A 19,894-nucleotide genomic window follows, 5' to 3' on the forward strand; every position below is an offset into this window, starting at 1 on the left:
GAGATAGAACATGTCCTATACTTAGCCACAAAATGCAGTTAATGGACCCATTAACGTCAACGGGTCTTTGAAAAAAAAAAAGGATGCAACACGGACGTCATCCTTTTTTATTGCTGATCTGAATTTTGTGGACTGCAAAATATACACGTTATACGGTTATGTGAATGTACCCTTAAAGGGGTTTTCTCATCTCAGACAATGGGGGCATATATATCGCTAGGATATGCCCCCCATTGTCTTATAGGTGCGGGTCCCACCGCTGGGACCCGCACCTATATCGATAACGGAGCCCCGAAAGTGAAGGAGGGCACACTGCGTATGCACAGCTGCCCTCCATTCATTTCTATGGGGCCGCCGAAAATAGCTGAGCGCTGGCTCATCTATTCCCTTCTGTCCCATAGAAAGGAATGGAAGCATGGGCCGCGTATGCGCGGCACGCTCCCATTCACTTTTATGGGAGAGGTGGGGATTAGCGATAGTGGACATCTGGGGTCCTCCAGCCACAGCGCTCCGTTCTCGATATAGGTGCATGTGCCCTCATTGTCTAAGATGGGAATACCCCTTTAAGGATAAATGTACCATAATGGATAAATATATTTCAATTTTAATAGTACAGGCTTTTTGGGACACATATTAATTTGTTATTGTTTATTTATTTTGAATATGATGATAGGGGTTGATTTGAATGTGTGTGTGTGTGTGTGTGTGTATATATATATATATATATATATATATATATATATATATATACACACACACACACACACACATATTTATTTTTTATTTTTTACACATATTTTAAGTCCCCCTAGAGAATGTGTGATCTTTGTTCCATAAGAGCATTGCTGTGGCAGGCCTTGGATCCTTCAGAAGCCCAATAGCTGCAATAGCAACCCAAATGGCTGCCTTGACTTTGGTGCAGGGGAGCAGTTAGGGCATCTGGATTGCAGTGCTCCCGGGGTTTCACCGCTCTAAATGCCATGGTCACAATTGATCACGACATCTGAGGGGTTAAATGTCCATGATCTGCATTATTGCCAGTCATGGACATTGCTTTATAGTGTCTGCTATGTAAAACAGCGTGCACCTGGTGGCCATGGTGTCTGCTCAGCTTCTGAGTGTGCACCATCATTAAAGACCTGATATCCATTGAACTTGTATAGTAGATGTCAGAAAGGAGTTAAAGTTGCTGCTTGTGATTAGACAACCCTTTCTATGGACTAGTAAAGGCGGGCATTAGTGTTGATTAATCAGCATCTCTGAACCATGTAGGAGGTTGAATAATATATGCCATATTTCCTGTATGTTTAGAAGCAATGGTGTTCAATTTATCTTGCCCTCTGCTACACACTGCATCAAATTCTAGCCATAATCTCTTTTCAGTCATTCAGAATTGCATTTTCATTAATGTCATCTTTTAAGCCACAGAATAATTTCTTGTATGTAGTTTAATGACTAGCAATGTACTTTATCTTTCTGTTATATGGGGAAAAAATGATGACTATATTTTTCAACAGTAAAATGTCATTATATTGTACATGATAGGATCTGTCCTCTATAAAAAATACATTGACCTCAAAGCATTGCTGTAAGTATAAAACATTCTTAATACTGTTAGCTATTAAATTTGCAAGAAAAATAAAATTGTACCTATTATAGGATCATCTTAGTGAAATGACTGCAGAAGCTAGAAAGTCAATCACGTTTGCAGCTGATATGGTGCTCTGTGGGACACGCGTTTTCAGTTGAATAGTTTCGGACTAAGCTTGAGATTCAGCGTGATATAAATAGTGTTCATCTTCCAGACAGCTGCATCTTAGTTGATCAGCTGTAAATCTATGTAAACTGGGTGATATTTCGAGAAGCCAGACCATTTTACCGCAGCTTTGGATGTCAAGTAAAGTGCAAGTTTTGAGCTTTACTATATGGCTCCTTGCAATATATCAAAATTTTAGTTTTTCTTTGAGATATTGTTCCACTTGTGGAGCTGTCCATGAAATACTGTTAAACAAAAAAAAGCAACATTGTTTATTGCTATGATACACAGTGCAGTAGGAACAGTTACATATGTAGCACATCCCAGAGCTTAACAGACTTGTGATAGTTTGTGTTCTCATCCAAATGCTCTTTGTCACCTCTCACTGTTACACCAGTTCACCTGCACTCTGCAAGTCATCAGCTGCTTGGCAGACGGTGTTTGTCGCACTCTTTACCCATCTGTGAGCAAGCCAAGTTTTGGGTTTTTGAAAATGAATGTGAAACCATAAACCACTTTTAAGAATAGCCAAGAATATGTCATACTCGTGATAAATATATCAGTTGTTTTGTATGAGTCAGAGAAAAAGATTTCACCAAATTTTATAACGAGTGTATATATATATATATATATATATATATATATATATACACAGGCAGGTCCATAAATATTGGGACATCAACACAATTCTAAAATGTTTGGCTCTATACACCACCACAATGGATTTGAAATGAAACTAACAAGATGTGCTTTAACTGCAGACTGTCAGCTTTAATTTGAGGGTATTTACATTCAAATCAGGTGAACGGTGTAGGAATTACAACAGTTTGCATATGTGCCTCTCACATGTTAAGGGACCAAAAGTAATGGGACAGAATAATAATCAAACTTTTGCTTTTTAATATTTGGTTGCAAATCCTTTGCAGTCTATTACAGCCTGGAGTCTGGAACGTATAGACATCACCAGACCCTGGGTTTCATCCCAGGTGATGCTCTGCCAGGCCTCTACTGCAACTGTCTTCAGTTCCTGCTTGTTCTTGGGGCATTTCCCCTTCAGTTTTGTCTTCAGCAAGTGAAATGCATGCTCAATCAGATTCAGGTCCGGTGATTGACTTGGCCATTGCATAACATTCCACTTCTTTCCCTTAAAAAAAACTCTTTGGTTGCTTTTGCAGCATGCTTTGGGTTTGGGTCATTGTCCATCTGCACTGTAAAGCGCCGTCCAATGAGGTCTGAAGCATTTGGCTGAATATGAGCAGATAATATTGCCCGAAACACTTCAGAATTCATCCTGCTGCTTTTGTCAGCCGTCACATCATCAATAAATACAAGAGAACCAGTTCCATTGGCAGCCATACATGCCCACACCATGACACTACCACCACCATGCTTCACGGATCAGGTGGTATTCTTAGGATCATGAGCAGTTCCTTTCCTTCTCCATACTCTTCTCCTCCCATCACTCTGGTACAAGTTGATCTTGGTCTTATCTGTCCATAGGATGTTGTTCCAAAACTGTGAAGGATTTTTTAGATGTCGTTTGGCAAACTCTAATCTGGCCTGCCTGTTTTTGAGACTCACCAATGGTTTACATCTTGTGGTGAACCCTCTGTATTCATTCTGGTGAAGTCTTCTCTTGATTGTTGACTTTGACACACACACACACCTACCTCCTGGAGAGTGTTCTTGATCTGACCAACTGTTGTGAAGGGTGTTTTCTTCACCAGGGAAAGAATTCTTCGGTCATCCACCACAGTTGTTTCCGTGGTCTTCCAGGTCTTTTGGTGTTGCTGAGCTCACTGGTGCATTCCTTCTTTCTAAGAATGTTCCAAACAGTTGTTTTGGCCATGCCTAATGTTTTTGCTATCTCTCTGATGGGTTTGTTTTATTTTTTCAGCCTGATGATGGCTTGCTTCACTGCTAGTGACAGCTCTTTGGATCTCATCTTGAGAGTTGACAGCAACAGATTCCAAATGCAAATAGCACACTTGAAATGAACTATGGACCTTTTATCTGCTCATTGTAATTGGGATAATGAGGGAATAACACACACCTGGCCATGGAACAGCTGAGAAGCCAATTGTACCATTACTTTTGGTCCCTCAACAAGTGGGAGGCACATATGCAAACTGTTGTAATTCCTACACCGTTCACGTGATTTGGATGTAAATACCCTCAAATTAAAGCTGACGGTCTGCAGTTAAAGCAAATCTTGTTAGTTTCATTTCAAATCCATTGTGGTGGTGTACAGAGCCAAACATGTTAGTATTGTGTCGATGTCCCAATATTTATTGACCAGACTGTATATTGTTTTTTTCTCTTAGGAGCAATATGATGCGTATATATGATTTCTCTTTATTTATTTCCATTTTTTGGGGTTCTCTTGTAGTGATAGACGAACATTGGCCGGGATGTTTCGTGAACCGCGTGTTCGCTGCAGGCCCCATTCACTTTTTGTCAGGCAAACCTGAAAAACCTTCAGGTCATATTTGCAGCCACCAAATATTTAATAAAAGTGCACAAATAGTCCTACAACATGGACAGTGACATACCAGAGGGGGATCAATGGCAAAATATTCTCACAAAAATATGTATTTTAATCAGGGGCCATTTTATGCATCTTAAAGGGAAACTCTAAAAAATGTGCCCTGCTGCAGCCTAGAAAAATGTTATTTTAGGCCACGGGAGTACGGGCCCCAAAAAATTATACATTCACCTTCACAGGAAAGAACAAATGATTATGTGGCTGGAGGTATATTAGCCTGTTAAAATTGAATCAAAATTCAATGTTGATAAGTGCAAGATAATGCAGCTGGGGCGTAAAAACCCAAGAGCAGAATATATAGGGATCATTATTTCAAAAGACTTAAAGGTAGGCAGACAATGTCATAGAGCAGCAGGAAATGCAAGCAGAATACTTGGGTGTATAGGGAGAGGCATTACCAGTAGAAAGAGGGAGGTGCTCATGCCGCTCTACAGAGCACTAGTGAGACCTCATTTGGCGTATTGTGCGCAGTACTGGAGACCATATCTCCAGAAGGATATTGATACTTTTGAGAGAGTTCAGAGAAGAGCTGCTAAACTAGTACATGGATTGCAGGATAAAACTTACCAGGAAAGATCAAAGGACCTTAACATGTATAGCTTGGAAGAAAGACGAGACAGATGGGATATGATAGAAACTTTTAAATACATAAAGGGAATCAACAAGGTAAAAATGGAGAGAATATTTAAAAGAAGAAAAACTGCTACAAGAGGACATCGTTTTAAGTTAGAGGGGCAAAGGTTTAAAACTAATATCAGGAAGTATTACTTTACTAAGAGAGTAGTGGATGCATGGAATAGCCTTCCTGCAGAAGTGGTAGCTGCAAATACAGTGAAGGAGTTTAAGCATGCATGGGATAGGCATAAGGCCATCCTTCATAGAAGATGGGGCCAGGGGCTATTCATAGTATTCAGTATATTGGGCAGACTAGATGGGCCAATTGGTTCTTATTTGCCAACACATTCTATGTTTCTATGTCAGTGCATAACAATTTTACTGTAGGTCAGTGAAGTACAGGCCCAAAAAATTATGCATTCACCTGACAGGAAAGAACAAGTGATTATGTGGCTGGAGGTATATTAGGCGGTCAGTGCATAATCATTTTACTGCAGGCCAGTGTAGTACAGGTCCCAAAAATTATGCATTCACCTGACAGAAAAGAACAAGTGATTATGTTGCTGGAGGTACATTAGGCAGCCACTGAATAGCAATTTTACTGTAGGCCAGTACAGGCCCCAAAATTTAGGCATTCACCTGACAGAAAAGAACAAATGATTATGTTGCTGGAGTTACATTAGGCGGCCACTGGATAAAAATTTTACTGTAAGCCACTGGAGAAGAGGCCCCAAAAATTAGGCATTCACCTGACGGAAAAGGACTTTTATGCCGCTGTATATACATAAGAAAAGGGCCATTCTTTGTTCTGGGTGGTGGCGGATATGTGTGGGCTAAGGAAATTCAAATTACACATGGTCGTCGCAGGTGTTGAATTCCTCCAAGATCCATGCCTCATTCCTTTTTTAGAAGTGTGAGGTAGTCACCACTGTTGTGAACTAGACGAGTGCGCTTATCGGTCACGATCCCCCCTGCTGCGCTGAACGTCCTTTCGGACAGGACACTTAATGAGGAACAAGCCAAAAGTTCCATGGCAAATTGTGCCAGCTTTGGCCACAGGTCAAGGCTGCTCACCCAGTAGTCCAGGGGTTCCTCGCTTCTCAGAGCGTCCACATCGGCCGTTAACCCGATGTAGTCGGACACCTGTTGGTCTAGGAGTTCCGTGAGGCTGGATCTGGAGGGTGGCTGTCCATGGGTTGGTTGCAAGAATGATCTCATATTCGAAGTGACCAACACATCTTCAAACCACCCTCTTCTTGCATGCTCTGTAGGATTGGTACTCGCAACTGTTTCTCTGCGAGTGGAAATTCCTCTGCTAGTGCCTGCAACAGCAGAATGCAGCATCTCTCGCAGCAAGGCCTGGAAATTCTGCATTCTGACAGCCCTCTATAATGCTGGTAACATGTCCAAAGAAAAGCGGGTTAGTCAGCACATCTCAATGTGCAGGTGCACGCTGCCATCGCTAGAAACATAGAAAAAAAGACAATGCAACAGCACTCTGCAAACCAGATAAAGTACAATACTGCTATAGTCACAAAAAATATTATAGTGCTAATGCTATGCTTATTTATAAAGGGAGATGCTTGGCAAATGCATTTTGTGCAAACACATTTGAGCCCGTCTGCCAAATGTCAAGGCGATCTCTGTAAGATGGGAACCTAACACTAAATACTAGCTGTTAGGCGCCATAATGGCCACTATAAAGTTCAAGAAGTGTTGGTTCCATGTGCATTCTGGGTCCTTTTACAATTTTTGTCATAATGGGTTTCATTACTTCCAAGGGATGCAGGTACCAACATGCATGCCGAGCCCACTCCATACCTTTCCTTGTGCCAGACATCTGAGAATGAAGGCCGCCATTTGCACTAAATTGGAAGTGGTGGAGCATCCTGGCTCCTGCTCATTGCCCAGGAGAATGTCATCCTCGGTATCCTCCCCCTATCCAAGGACAACACCAGGGATCCCATAAAAGTTTAAAGCCTGCTCTTCTTGCTCCTCCTCCTCCCCCAGCCACCATCCTCCTTTGACTCCTCTTCAGACTCCTGCTGACTTGTCTCAGATGGAGTAGCCCCCCTGGGAATTCATTCAGCATTGCGTCTTCCTCATCTTTCTGGTCCTGCTCCTCGACAGCTTGATCAATGACACGATGCAATGCACACTCCAGAAAGAAGGCGTAAGGTACGATGTCACTGATGGCGCCCTGGCTGCGACTGACCAGTTTGGTGATCTCATAAAATGGCTGCAGAAGTCTACATGCATCTACACGCATAAGCAGCCTCTGGTGTGGTAAAAAAAAAAAAAAAAAAAGCTCCCCAGAACCTGTCCTGCCGCAGAGTTCGCACAGGTAGTCGTTAATGGCACATTTCTGCTGAAGAAGCCTATCAAGCATATACAAGGTGGAAATCCAGCATGTCGGGCAGTCACAAATTAGACGTCTGACGGGCAAGTGGTATCGCCGTTGAACGTCAGCAAGGCGAGCCATGGCCGTGTAAGATCTTCTAAAATGGCCAGAGATTTTCCTGGCCTGCCAAAAGACGTCCTGGACCCCGGGGTATTTGGCAACGAATCGCTGCACGACTAAGTTCATGACGTGTGCCATACACGGCACGTGTGTTATTTTGCCCCATTTCAGCACACTCAGCAGATTGGCACCATTGTTGCACACCACTTTACAAACTGTTAAATTGAGTGAGGTTAGCCATTGATCGGCCTGTGACCGCAGAGCTGAAATCAGTGCAGGATCAGTGTGGCTCTTGGCTTCCAGGCACAACAGCCGCAGCACAGCATGGCAACATCTTACCTGGCACGTCGAATGGGGATCTGGGGGGGGGGGAGGGTGCAGCAGAAGAGACGGTAGCAGTGGAAAAGGAGGAGTCAGCTGAGGAGGAGACAGAGGATGGAGTAGGAGGAGAAGAAGAGGCAGGCCTGGATGCAATCCGTGGCGGTAACACCAAATCCACACAGGTGCCACGGGTTACATTCTTGACGGCCATCAGAAGGTTCAACCAGTGGGCAGTAAAAGTTATGTACCTTCCCTGCCCGTGTTTGCTAGACCATGTGTCTGTGGTCACATGTATCTTGGCACCGACACTGTGCTAGAGATACATTCACTTGCTGCTGAACGTGGCCATAGAGCTCTGGGATGCCCTTCTAAGAGAAATATTTCCTTCCGAAGACCTTCCATTGCGTTGTGCCAATGGCCACAAATTTTCCAAAGGCCTCCGAGTCCACCAATTTATATGGCAGTAGTTGGCGGGCTAGCAGTTCTGACAAGCCAGCGGTCAGCTGTTGGGCAAGAGGGTTATCCGGTGTCATCATTTTTTTGCGCTCAAACATTTGGGCCACTGAAGACTGCCTTGTGCCAGATGAACGTGACGATGGCACGATGGAAGGTGGAGTGGAGGACAAATGGAAGGAGAAGGAGAGGAGGAGCACCAGGAGTGTGGCTTTGTGGGTTCTGACAGTGTTGCTCCCACTGGGCTCGGTGATGGGAGGCCAGGTGCCTTCTTAAGGCGGTCGCCCATAGGTGAGTGTTGGGCTTACTGTGACTTAGTCTAGTTTCACACTAGCAGCAGGGTACTCTAGCAGGCTGTTCCGGCGGGTGAACAGCCTGTCAGATCCGTCCTACCGCTAGTTCATGTGTGCCCCCGGACTGCCGCTCCGTCCCCATTGACTATAATGGGGGCGGGGGCGGAGTTCCAGCGGCAGCACGGCAGCGCACGGCGAGAGGCTGTCGAACTAAAAGTAAAATGGCACTAATATAGTTATGTTCAGCTGACAATAGCACATTGCTAATGTCAGCAAACTTAATACCCATTTTTTAGGTGACCGAAACCCTTTAATCTATAATTTCTTATCTTCTGCTCTGTTAATAGCCCTCTGAAGCAAGCAGGAGCCCCCTGAATTGAGAAGAGCATATCAATTAATATAGATTTATACGTGAACTTTTATGCATTGACACAAATCTGTCAACGACTTGATCCATGTTCATCTTGTCTGCAAGCCTAAACTCAATTTCTAGTGTGGCAAGATCTGACATCCTTTTCTCCGTCATTGTGGTACGCAAATAGGATTTGATCAGTTTCAGTGCTGAAAAACTTCACTCACAAGATGTACTGCTAACTGGCAAACACATGCAATTTTACACACAGTCTGTACAGTTCAAAGAAGGGGACAGCATAAGGTTGCATAAAGTTTGTGAACTCCAGGACAGTGTTAACTATTATGCCATCTGATTCTTCTCTCCCCTTCAAAGTCACAAGAGCCTGCTTGAGTTCAATTTCTAAATACTCAAAATTTTGGGTTAAGTGCCTGAATTTCTTTCATTACCAGTAAGGAATCTCTTGGAAAAACTTGACAATATTTTAATTCTAATATTATTTTGTCAAGAACAACATAGACAAAATGCTGTATAAAATCATCAGTTTTTCTCAGTTGTGTTCCTGGACCCACTGTTTCCATTATGATACTGTCCCTTAACTTCAAAGGTGGTCTGCGATCTCTTCATTTGCGAGGCGGTTCATCTGCTTCAGAGTCAGGAGTTTCTATTCTGCATTTAATGCACAAGTCCATTGCATCCACCCAAACCTTTCCTATTGCGGTGGATAGTACGGATCCTGTAGGGTCACCTTCTGTATTTTGTACTTCTTCAAGTTCTTTAATGACAGTTCGGACGAGAAGGACTGCTGATTAGTGTTGAGCAAGCACCAAAGTGCTTGTGTAGAACACTTTGCGAGCACAATGGAAGTCAATAGGAGTACCTCAAGCACGCCCTGCTCTGAAGAGGGGAGGGTGTCGTGACTCTAGTTGGCTTAGGAGTCCCTGCTCTGACTCCATATATACAGTTGCAAGAAAAAGTATGTGAACCCTTTGGAATGATATGGATTTCTGCACAAATTGGTGATAAAATGTGATCTGATCTTCACCTAAGTCACAACAATAGACAATCACAGTCTGCTTAAACTAATAACACACAAAGAATTACATGTTACCATGTTTTATTGAACACACCATGTAAACATTCACATTTTAGGTGGAAAAAGTATGTGAACCCTTGGATTTAATAACTGGTTGAACCTCCTTTGGCAGCAATAACTTCAACCAAACGTTTCCTGTAGTTGCAGATCAGACGTGCACAATGGTCAGGAGTAATTCTTGACCATTTCTCTTTACAGAACTGTTTCAGTTCAGCAATATTCTTGGGATGTCTGGTGTGAATCGCTTTCTTGAGGTCATGCCACAGCATCTCAATCGGGTTGAGGTCAGGACTCTGACTGGGGCACTCCAGAAGGCGTATTTTCTTCTGTTTAAGCTATTCTGTTGATTTACTTCTATGCTTTGGGTCGTTGTCCTGTTGCAACACCCATCTTCTGCTGAGCTTCAGCTGGTGGCCTTAAGTTCTCCTGCAAAATGTCTTAATAAACTTGGGAATTAATTTTTCCTTTGATGATAGCAATCCGTCCAGGCCCTGATGCAACAAAGCAGCCCCAAACTATGATGCCCCCACCACCATACTTCACAGCTGGGAAGAAGTTTTGATGTTGGTGTGCTGTGCCTTTTTTTTCTCCACACATAGTTTTGTGTGTTTATTCCAAACAACTCAACTTTGGTTTCATCTGTCCACAGAATATTTTGCCAGTACTGCTGTGGAACATCCAGGTGCTCTTGTGCAAACTGTAAACGTGCAGCAATGTTTTTTTTTGGACAGCAGTGGCTTCCTCTGTGGTATCCTCCCATGAAATCTTGCTTAGTGTTTTACGTATCGTAGATTTGCTAACAGGGATGTTAGCATATGCCAGAGACTTTTGTAAGTCTTTAGCTGACACTCTAGGATTCTTCTTCACCTCATTGAGCAGTCTGCACTGTGCTCTTGCAGTCATCTTTACAGGACAGCCACTCCTAGGTAGAGTAGCAGCAGTGCTGAACTTTCTCCATTTATAGACAATTTGTCTTACCGTGGACTGATGAACAGCAAGGCTTTTGGAGATGATTTTATAACCCTTTCCAGCTTTATGCAAGTCAACAATTGTAGGTCTTCTGAGAGCTCTTTTGTGTGAGGCATCATTCACATCAGGCAATGCTTCTTGTGAAAAGCAAACTCAGAACGTGTGTGTGTTTTTTTATAGGGCAGGGCAGCTGTAACCAACACCTCCAATCTCATCTCATTGATTGGACTCCAGTTGGCTGACACCTCACTCCAATTAGCTCTTGGAGATGTCATTAGTCTAGGAGCTCACATACTTTTTCCACCTGCACTGTGAATGTTTACATGGTGTGTTCAATAAAAACATGGTAACATTTAATTCTTTGTGTGTTATTAGCTTAAGCAGACCGTGATTGTCTATTGTTGTGACTTAGATGAAGATCAGATCACATTTTATGACCAATTTGTGCAGAAATCCATTCCAAAGGTTTCACATACTTTTTCTTGCAACTGTAGCTATATCCATATATGGAGTCAGTGCTTGGGGACACCCCAGTGTATTTAAAGCTAATTTCTGAGACGTTTCTGCCAGAATTTGAACTAACAAGCTTGTACATTAGAGGCAAGGACCTTATCCACTCAGCTATAAAGCTGAAAGCTAAACTGTGTCAGAAACACCTCATAGTAGTTTCTGATTGAGTGAGTATTCCTATTCAGCGGAAGACTTATTTTATATTTCTGTGCAGGTTAACATGTAGCTCTATAGTGTAGTGGTTAACGTCCTTGCCTCTAATGTACAAATAAGGGAGTTTGAATCCCGGCAGAAACATTTCAGAAATATTTTTTTTCTGACACAGTTTAGCATTTAGCTTTATAGCTTTCTGGATAAGGTTCTTGGCTCTAGTGTACAAGGGGTTGGGAGTTCTAATCACAGCTGAAACTTTTCAGAAATAGATGCTAAATTACATTTAAATACACTGACTTGAGCATTGCGCTCGAGCACATGTGGTGTTCGGCCAAACTCTGCGATGTGTCTGAGTGAGCCACAGATGTACTGGAAAAAACATAAAGCTTCTCCAACTTTGCAAAAAAAAATTTAGATGCTTCTTCTACACTTTTTTACAGTGTCAACAACAGCTAAATTTAGACAGCGATTCATGCAATGGACATATAGTGCAGTAGGCACCTCTTTTTGAATCCTTGCTTGAACGCCATTTACCTTACCACGCATTACTGCTGCTCGATAATAAGCTTGACTGACACACCCATTTTTTTCAATCCCTAGTGAAGAGAGAACATTGGATAATCTGTTAATGATGCAGCATCAAGGCTCTCTGTTTTGTAAAATTTCAAAAACCTCTCATGGACAGTTTGATCAGAAAAAAAAATCTTACAACAACAGACAGCTGTTCATTTTTGCTACGATCTTTTTTCTCATCTGCCAGGATAGAAAAAGAACTGTCTTTTAGACTCTCTATTTCTTCTCTAACTAATAAGCCATAACAGCTAAAAGTTCATTTTGACTGGATGGATGTAAATACCAAGCATTTTTTGGACCATGAAGTTTCTTTTCTACAATGCGATCTTTTTTAGCAATCAAGTACAAGGTCTCTCTCACGTTTCCATGATATAGGTCATAAGAGTTGTAAGGATGCTCTCTTTGTGCAATTTTGTTTTTTTGCTGCTAAAAGAAGACTTCAATTGTCTTAATATAATGGAGGTTTTCTTCTACCTCTCTGGCATAGTGGATGTATAATTTTCTTTGTTTCTTTTGAAATCCTGCCAGCTTACACAGGATTCTTTGTGAGAAGCAGATTTTTCATGTTGTGGCATCCCCTTTTCATTTTCCATTGCATTTTTCCAGTTGGAGAAACCAACATGAATAAAAGGTACTTTTTTCATAATCACAGGATTGGGAGGGTTCGCAATGAGCACTGTATTGATTTGAGCTTGTTGATGGCAAACTTGATTCATCAAACTGTGGTAATAGCTCAGGGTCCTCCACATCTTCAGCAAGATAAAAATCACTTTCTGGGGAATCTATCTCCACATATTCAATCTCTAAATCTGGATGCTTTCATCCTGTTGCTGCTCCTTTGCAGCAGAATCTGATGGCTGCTTTTTAGTTACAGATGAATAATAGGATCGTACATATCCATCAACTCCAATAGAAATTTAAAGTAAACACATACATGTGCAAATACGGGAGAAAAACTGAAGTATGTGTTTACTTTAAATTTATATGGGAGTTGTATCCAATTGTCTTTTTTCCACCTCTGGTGAGTCATGTGATTTCCTTCCTTTTCTTGGTTTTCTTGAGTTCATGGCTTATATGGATTGGGATTTTATAGTACATTTGTCATGAGGAAGGACCTTGATTTTCTGGTCCGAAACGCGTAGACCAAGTACTGCTGCCTGTGTATGAGAATTTTACAGTTTGGAATAAAGTATATAATTTTAGAAGCTGCATTTCCTATTTTTTCTCTGCAAGCAATGCACAATACCACCAACTATAGAGAACTACAAATCTCAGCAATACATTATACAGCAGTGCAGAATACCACCAGCTATAGAGGACTACAAATCCTAGAAATATATTATACAGTATTGCAGAATGCCAGCAGCTATAGGGCACTACAAATCTCAGCAATACATTATACAGCAATACAGAATACTGCAAACTATAAAGGACTACAAATCTCAGCAATACATTATACAGCAATACTGAATAATACCACCAGTAATGTAACGCAGAGTGCGGAAGTCAGTAATGTAACAAAGAGTGTGGTGGTCAGGAGTGCATGTAACGCAGAGTGCGGTGGGCAAGGGTGCGTGTTGTCCAGAGTGCGTCAGGTGTGTGTAATGCAGGGTGCAATGGCCGGGGGGGGGGGGGGGGGCGTGTAACGCAGAGTGCGGCGGAAAGGGATGCGTGTAACGCAGGATACTTTGGTCAGGGGTGTATGTAATGTAGGGTGCAGCGGTTAGGATTGCGTGTAACTCAGGGTGCGCTGGTCAGGGGTGCTTGTAAGGCAAGGTGCACTAGTCAGGGATGCATGTAACGCAGGGTGTGCATGTAACGTAGGGGGCACTGGTCAGGGGTGCATGTAATGCAGGCGGCGCTGGTCAGGGGTGCATCGCAGATAGAAAAGGTACTTACAGTTCTGATGTGCTCTGTCCTCATGCCTTCTTCCTCTAGACATGGTGGCAGGGGGGTGGGCGCACAACAATGCTTCCTGATGTTAAATCCCCTAGCCGCATTCTTTTCTGCCTCTGCAGGCCCTGCTAGGCTGAAATACACAGGCAGTCAATGGCAGTGCCGCCCTCTCACTCCCAGCCAATAGCAGTTTGGCAAAACTGACAGATCACCGCTGTACTAGTGGCGGACAGTGTTTTAAAGGGTAATCAGCAGGGGGGCACGCGGGGGGAGGCACAGGATAACCTAGTAGGGGCAATTGCCCCCCTGTAGTGACGCCTATGAATGATGGCAAGCCAGGATACTACCACCACTGTGTTTCACAGTAGTATGAGGTTTTTGTGCTTGAGTGCAGTGTTTTCCTTTATCCAAACATAATGCTTCTCATTTAAACAAAATAAGTTCTAGTTTGGTCTCATTCATCCACAAACCAATGTTCCCTTATAGCCTTCTGGCTTGTCAAGGTGATCTTTAGCTAACTGTAGATGGGCAGAAATGTTCTTGTTGGAGCAGAGGCTCTCTCTTGCAGTCCTGCCATGCACATCATTGTTAATCAGGGTCCTCTTGATGGCTGACTCATGAACATTGCCATCAGCTAATGTGAGAAAAGCCTTTAGATGCTTAGAGGCAACCTTGTGGACTATTATATGCTTTGCTATCGGCGTGATCTTTGTTGATCTACCACTTCTGGGGAGTGTAATAATGGCTTTGAATTTCCTACATTTGAACACGCTCTGTCAGACTGTGGTGGGTGGGGTCCAAACTTTTTATTATGGTTTTGTAATCTTTTCAAGGTCCTCAGAAATATTTTTAGTTCATTCCATGATATACTTCCACAAACATGTTGTGAAGATCAGAATTTGATACATCCCTATTTACAGGCGATTGTTATCTTATTGATTAACAACATCTAACTCTACTTCACATACTTTTGCTATTTACAGTCATCTGATATTGGATCGTTTTCTTCAATAAATAAATGAGTCTAATATTTTTGACTCATTTGTATGATTTGATTATCTTATTATGTCTACATTTAGGATGTGTGTGAAAATCTGACGTAGTTTTAGGGCAAATGTATGCAGAAATATAGAAAATTGTGAAGGGTTCACAAAGTTTCAAGCACCACTATACAAAAACATAACCAATTACATGTACATTCATGAAGAAAAAAAATTACATCAAGAATGAGTTGTTGGAATACAATGAAACGTTATATGTGTGAATGTAATGATATGCAATGCAATGCATTTGTAAAGTCTTCAGATACTTTTACTTTTTTCAGGTTTTGTTATGTTGTGGTAAAAAAAAAAAAAAAAAAAAACACACACCTTGATACTGCACTGAATATCTCATAATGAGAAAGTGAAAACCTAATTTTAGAAAATGTTACAAATTTATTAAAACGGACAAACTAAAAATTTTCATGAAAGACCTATATGTAGCCCTAACAAAATTACGGAATCACCCCTAATTAGAATACAGTGATACCTCGGTTCACGAACTTAATTCGTGAACTGACTCTGGTCGCGAACCGAATTGGTCGCGAACCGAGGCACATTTCCCCATAGGGTTCAATGTAAATCCGGTTAATCCGTGCTGACCTTTTTTTGGGGGTTTTTTGAAGCACAAAAATATGAAACAAATTACAATACACATTAGTACAGTATAGTAATGTATAAAGAGAGGACACTAACCTTGCTTGAGATGACTTCTGGCATGGAGGAAGGCAGGTAGGAGGCAGTTATTGTTTGGAGGGAGAGTCCCCCTCCATAAGGACATCAGGGGGATCTCCTTCAGGGGTTTCCTCTCTCCTTTGTCTCCTAGCTGCAGGCTCAGTTTGTCTGAAAAATCTGTCCAATGTCACTTGTCTCTTCCTGCGCTGCATAACCCTCCGAAAATGAGAGACCACATTATCATTCATGAGATTAAGCACTCTGTTCACGACAGTTATGTTGGGGTGGTGCTTTTCAAAAAAATCATGGCACTCATTCCATTTTTGCATAATGGATTTTATGGCATCACTGCTAACCTCCTCCCTTTCTTCTTCTTCCTCAGTGGAATGCTCCTCAAGAAGTGCCCTCTGCTGCTCACCGTGGAGTTCAGAAAGTTCTTCCGTGGTCAGCTCCTCCCTATGTTCCTCAACAAGCTCTTCCACATCAGCACCATCAACCTCCAGACCCATACTCTTGCCCATGGACACAATTACCTGCACTACCTCTGCATCAGACCCGTCAAAGTCATGTTCACGTTCAGCGACACATTCTGGCCAGTTTCCTCCAGGCTGAATTTAGGGTTCGGGGAGTGACCTCTTCCCAGGCTTTGTCAATGAGGTTAATGCAGTGGACAACATTGAAATGTTTCTTCCAGAATTCTTTCAAAGTCAAGGACGTCTCTTCAGTGACATTAAAACACCTAGTGAAGAGCGCCTTTGTGTACAGCTTCTTGAAGTTGCAGATAACTTGCTGGTCCATGGGCTGCAGAAGTGGTGTTGTGTTGGGGGGGAGGAACTTTACCTTGATGAAGTCATACTCTGCATCCATATCATCCACCAAGGCTGGAGGGTGTGCCGGGGCATTGTCCATCAGAAGAAGGCACCTTTCAGGCAGCTGGTTATCAGAAAGATATTTTCTGACGGTGGGTGCAAACACCTCGTGCAGCCATTCCATAAACAATTGCCTTGTGACCCAAGCTTTGGCATTGGCTCTCCACATGACGGGCAGTCTGGCCTTGTTCACATTTTGTTCCCTAAATGCACGAGGGGTCTGAGAATGGTACACCAGTAGTGGTTTAATTTTTAGATTGGCACTTGCGTTGGCACACAGCAAAAGGGTCAATCTGTCCTTCATGGGCTTGTGCCCTGGTAGTGCCTTTTCCTCCTGCGTGATATAGGTTCTGTTCGGCATTTTTTTCCAGAAGAGCCCTGTTTCATCACAGTTGAACACTTGTTGAGGGACGTATCCTTCTGTCTTCATGAATTCCGCAAAGTCTAACTTGTAGGCTTCTGCTGCGGCCTTGTCAGAACTGGAAGCCTCACCATGTCTAATCACACTGTGGATGCCACTTCTCCTGCGGAATTTTTCAAACCACCTCCTACTGGCTTTAAATTCGTCACTTGCTGCACTTGTAGAGGGGCTTCTTTGCAGTAAATCACTGTGCAATTTCCTGGCTCTCACAGATCATAGCTTCACTAATGCTATCACCTGCCAGCTGTTTCTCATTCAACCACACCAACAAAAGTTTTTCCACCTCTTCCAGAACTTGCGTCCTCTGCTTGGTTAACATTGTCACTCCTTTTGCAACATCAGCTCCTTTGATGGCGGCTTTGTTTTTCAGAATAGTCGAGATTGTTGACTTTGCCATCTTGTACTCCGAGGCCAGATCAGTCACACGAATACCACGGTCATGCTTTTCTATAATTTCCTTCTTCAGCTCAATGGTTATTTTCTTCACAACCTTGCTGTCACCTTTACTACTGCTCTGCACTTTCTTTTTGCCACCATGCTTGCGCTGCACATTCTTGTCACCTGCATTTCCACTTTGCACATTGTCACCTGCATTTCCACTTTGCACATTGTCACCTGCATTTCCACTTTGCACATTGTCACCTGCATTTCCACTTTGCACATTGTCACCTGCATTTCCACTTTGCACATTGTCACTTGCATTTCCACTTTGCACATTGTCACTTGCATTTCCACTTTGCACATTGTCACCTGCATTTCCACTTTGCACATTGTCACCTGCATTTCCACTTTGCACATTGTCACCTGCATTTCCACTTTGCACATTGTCACCTGCATTTCCACTTTGCACATTGTCACCTGCATTTCCACTTTGCACATTGTCACCTGCATTTCCACTTTGCACATTGTCACTTGCATTTCCACTTTGCACATTGTCACCTGCATTTCTGTTCTTGTCACCTTCATTGCTGCTCCGCACTTTTTTTTTTCCCCTATGCTTCTTGGGAGCCATATTGGGTGTCCAGTGAACTGTACAGTACTGTATGTGCTAAAAAGCACACCAAAAAGCACTTAAAATGTTTGCAGAGTACTCACAGTACTTCTTTCTGTGTCTCTTCTTCTCTCCACGGTCTTCCTACAGGAAGTCACGACCATGTGACATGCATTAAAATGGCCGCGGCTCCTGTTCGTGAACCGAGGCGGAGTTCGTGAACCGGAGCATATTTTTATGAACTTTTCTGTTCGTGAACCGAGTTGTTCGCGAACAGAAGCGTTCGTGAACCGAGGTATCACTGTATATATAACCGATTGAAGGAGTGAGATGAATAAGGTACACTTTAATTCAAAAAATATATACTACAGTAGTCCAAAAATAACACAATTTTATTTGAAAATCACAAAGAAGACACATGATCAGCACTGGTCACAAATAGAACAATACACACAGGTTACAATACACATTAAAAACCAAGGGGACCGATGGTGAGCTGCCGATATATATATCTAAAGATAAAGTGCAAGTGCATAATTATACCCAATTGGTCATCAATTGATGGACATATAGTATCCACAAGCTGTAGCTATTAGATACCACAATAATATCCACATGCATATATATCAGAATTTGCCACAAGTTGGTGTGAAATATACACCAAGTTTGTCAAAACTAAGGCAATAACAATAATCGAGATTAAATTTAGCACATGATGGAAAAAATACTGACCAATTGATTTGAGTATATCGTGTAGCAACACCACCGGTCCACTCCCCAACGCACGTTTCGCGTACAGCTTTTTCAAGGGGTACTGGTTGACAGAAGGAAGGGCCATCCATAAATAGGTCAGGTGGATGCATTTCATTGGTTATTGAACCTGTATTTGATTGTATTTCAGGCTCACCTGAGTACTCTCACACAGCGGTCGTTGATAGCGCTCGGCCTCCCACACACAGGCCACCACACATCCGGTGACGCCGCGCCAGTCCGGAGGAAGGCAGTCACGCATTTCCTGCGCGACACATGTCACTCCGGAGCGGCCGGCGGCACACGAACGCGGCGCATGCGCAGATTGCCGGACACGCCACATCCGCCATGTCGAGTGAGGGCACATGAATGGAACATAGGGATATGTTAAGAACATCAAATTGATTTACATAAAATGATGGTACCTTATCATATATGGATCTTACAGTACAAAACACAGTTGTTATTATAAAAGCATAAACATATATATCCTAACAGTCTAAGTCAGATATTCGTCAGTCGTCAGAGGAGAATGCGCATATATATACGTACATGAAACCTCACCTCCTTCGTCTCAATTCGACTCCAATGTATATATATATATATATATATATATATGTTTGTCAAGTGCAGGTACCTGAAGTGCAATTGCACTATACAGATGCCATGCACTTGACAGCGGTAATAGTCATGCACATCGAATGGCATAGCAATTCGATATGACATGCTAAAATTATGACGCCTGCGCAGGAGAAGGCAAGGGACAAGCCTATTCCAAATGCTGTGAAGAATAAGAAGTTTATTATTAATAACTAAAACTAAAACCTAATTATCATGATACTTGATTTGGCAATGTGCACAAGGCCATAAAGATGACCATAAAAATATTAATATTGCTCGACCTCAGTGGGAGGCCTTAAATTACATATTAAAAGGACATTAGACGTTGTTATTCCTATCATCCTCTTCTCCTCCTGCCATACACAGTTTTTCATGGCAGTGATAGGTAATCTTAAGGCCTCCCATCTCACAGGCCTCCCAGTGCAGAATAGAGTGCTGAAAAAGAAATTATTAATTTCACAAAACAAAAGTGAATAAGTAGCGATGTAGGTTGCATCGATTTTACATATTAGTTATATCTAAAACAACACAGTT

The sequence above is a fragment of the Bufo gargarizans genome, chromosome 1, assembly GCF_014858855.1.
Source record: "Bufo gargarizans isolate SCDJY-AF-19 chromosome 1, ASM1485885v1, whole genome shotgun sequence".
NCBI lineage: Eukaryota > Metazoa > Chordata > Amphibia > Anura > Bufonidae > Bufo > Bufo gargarizans.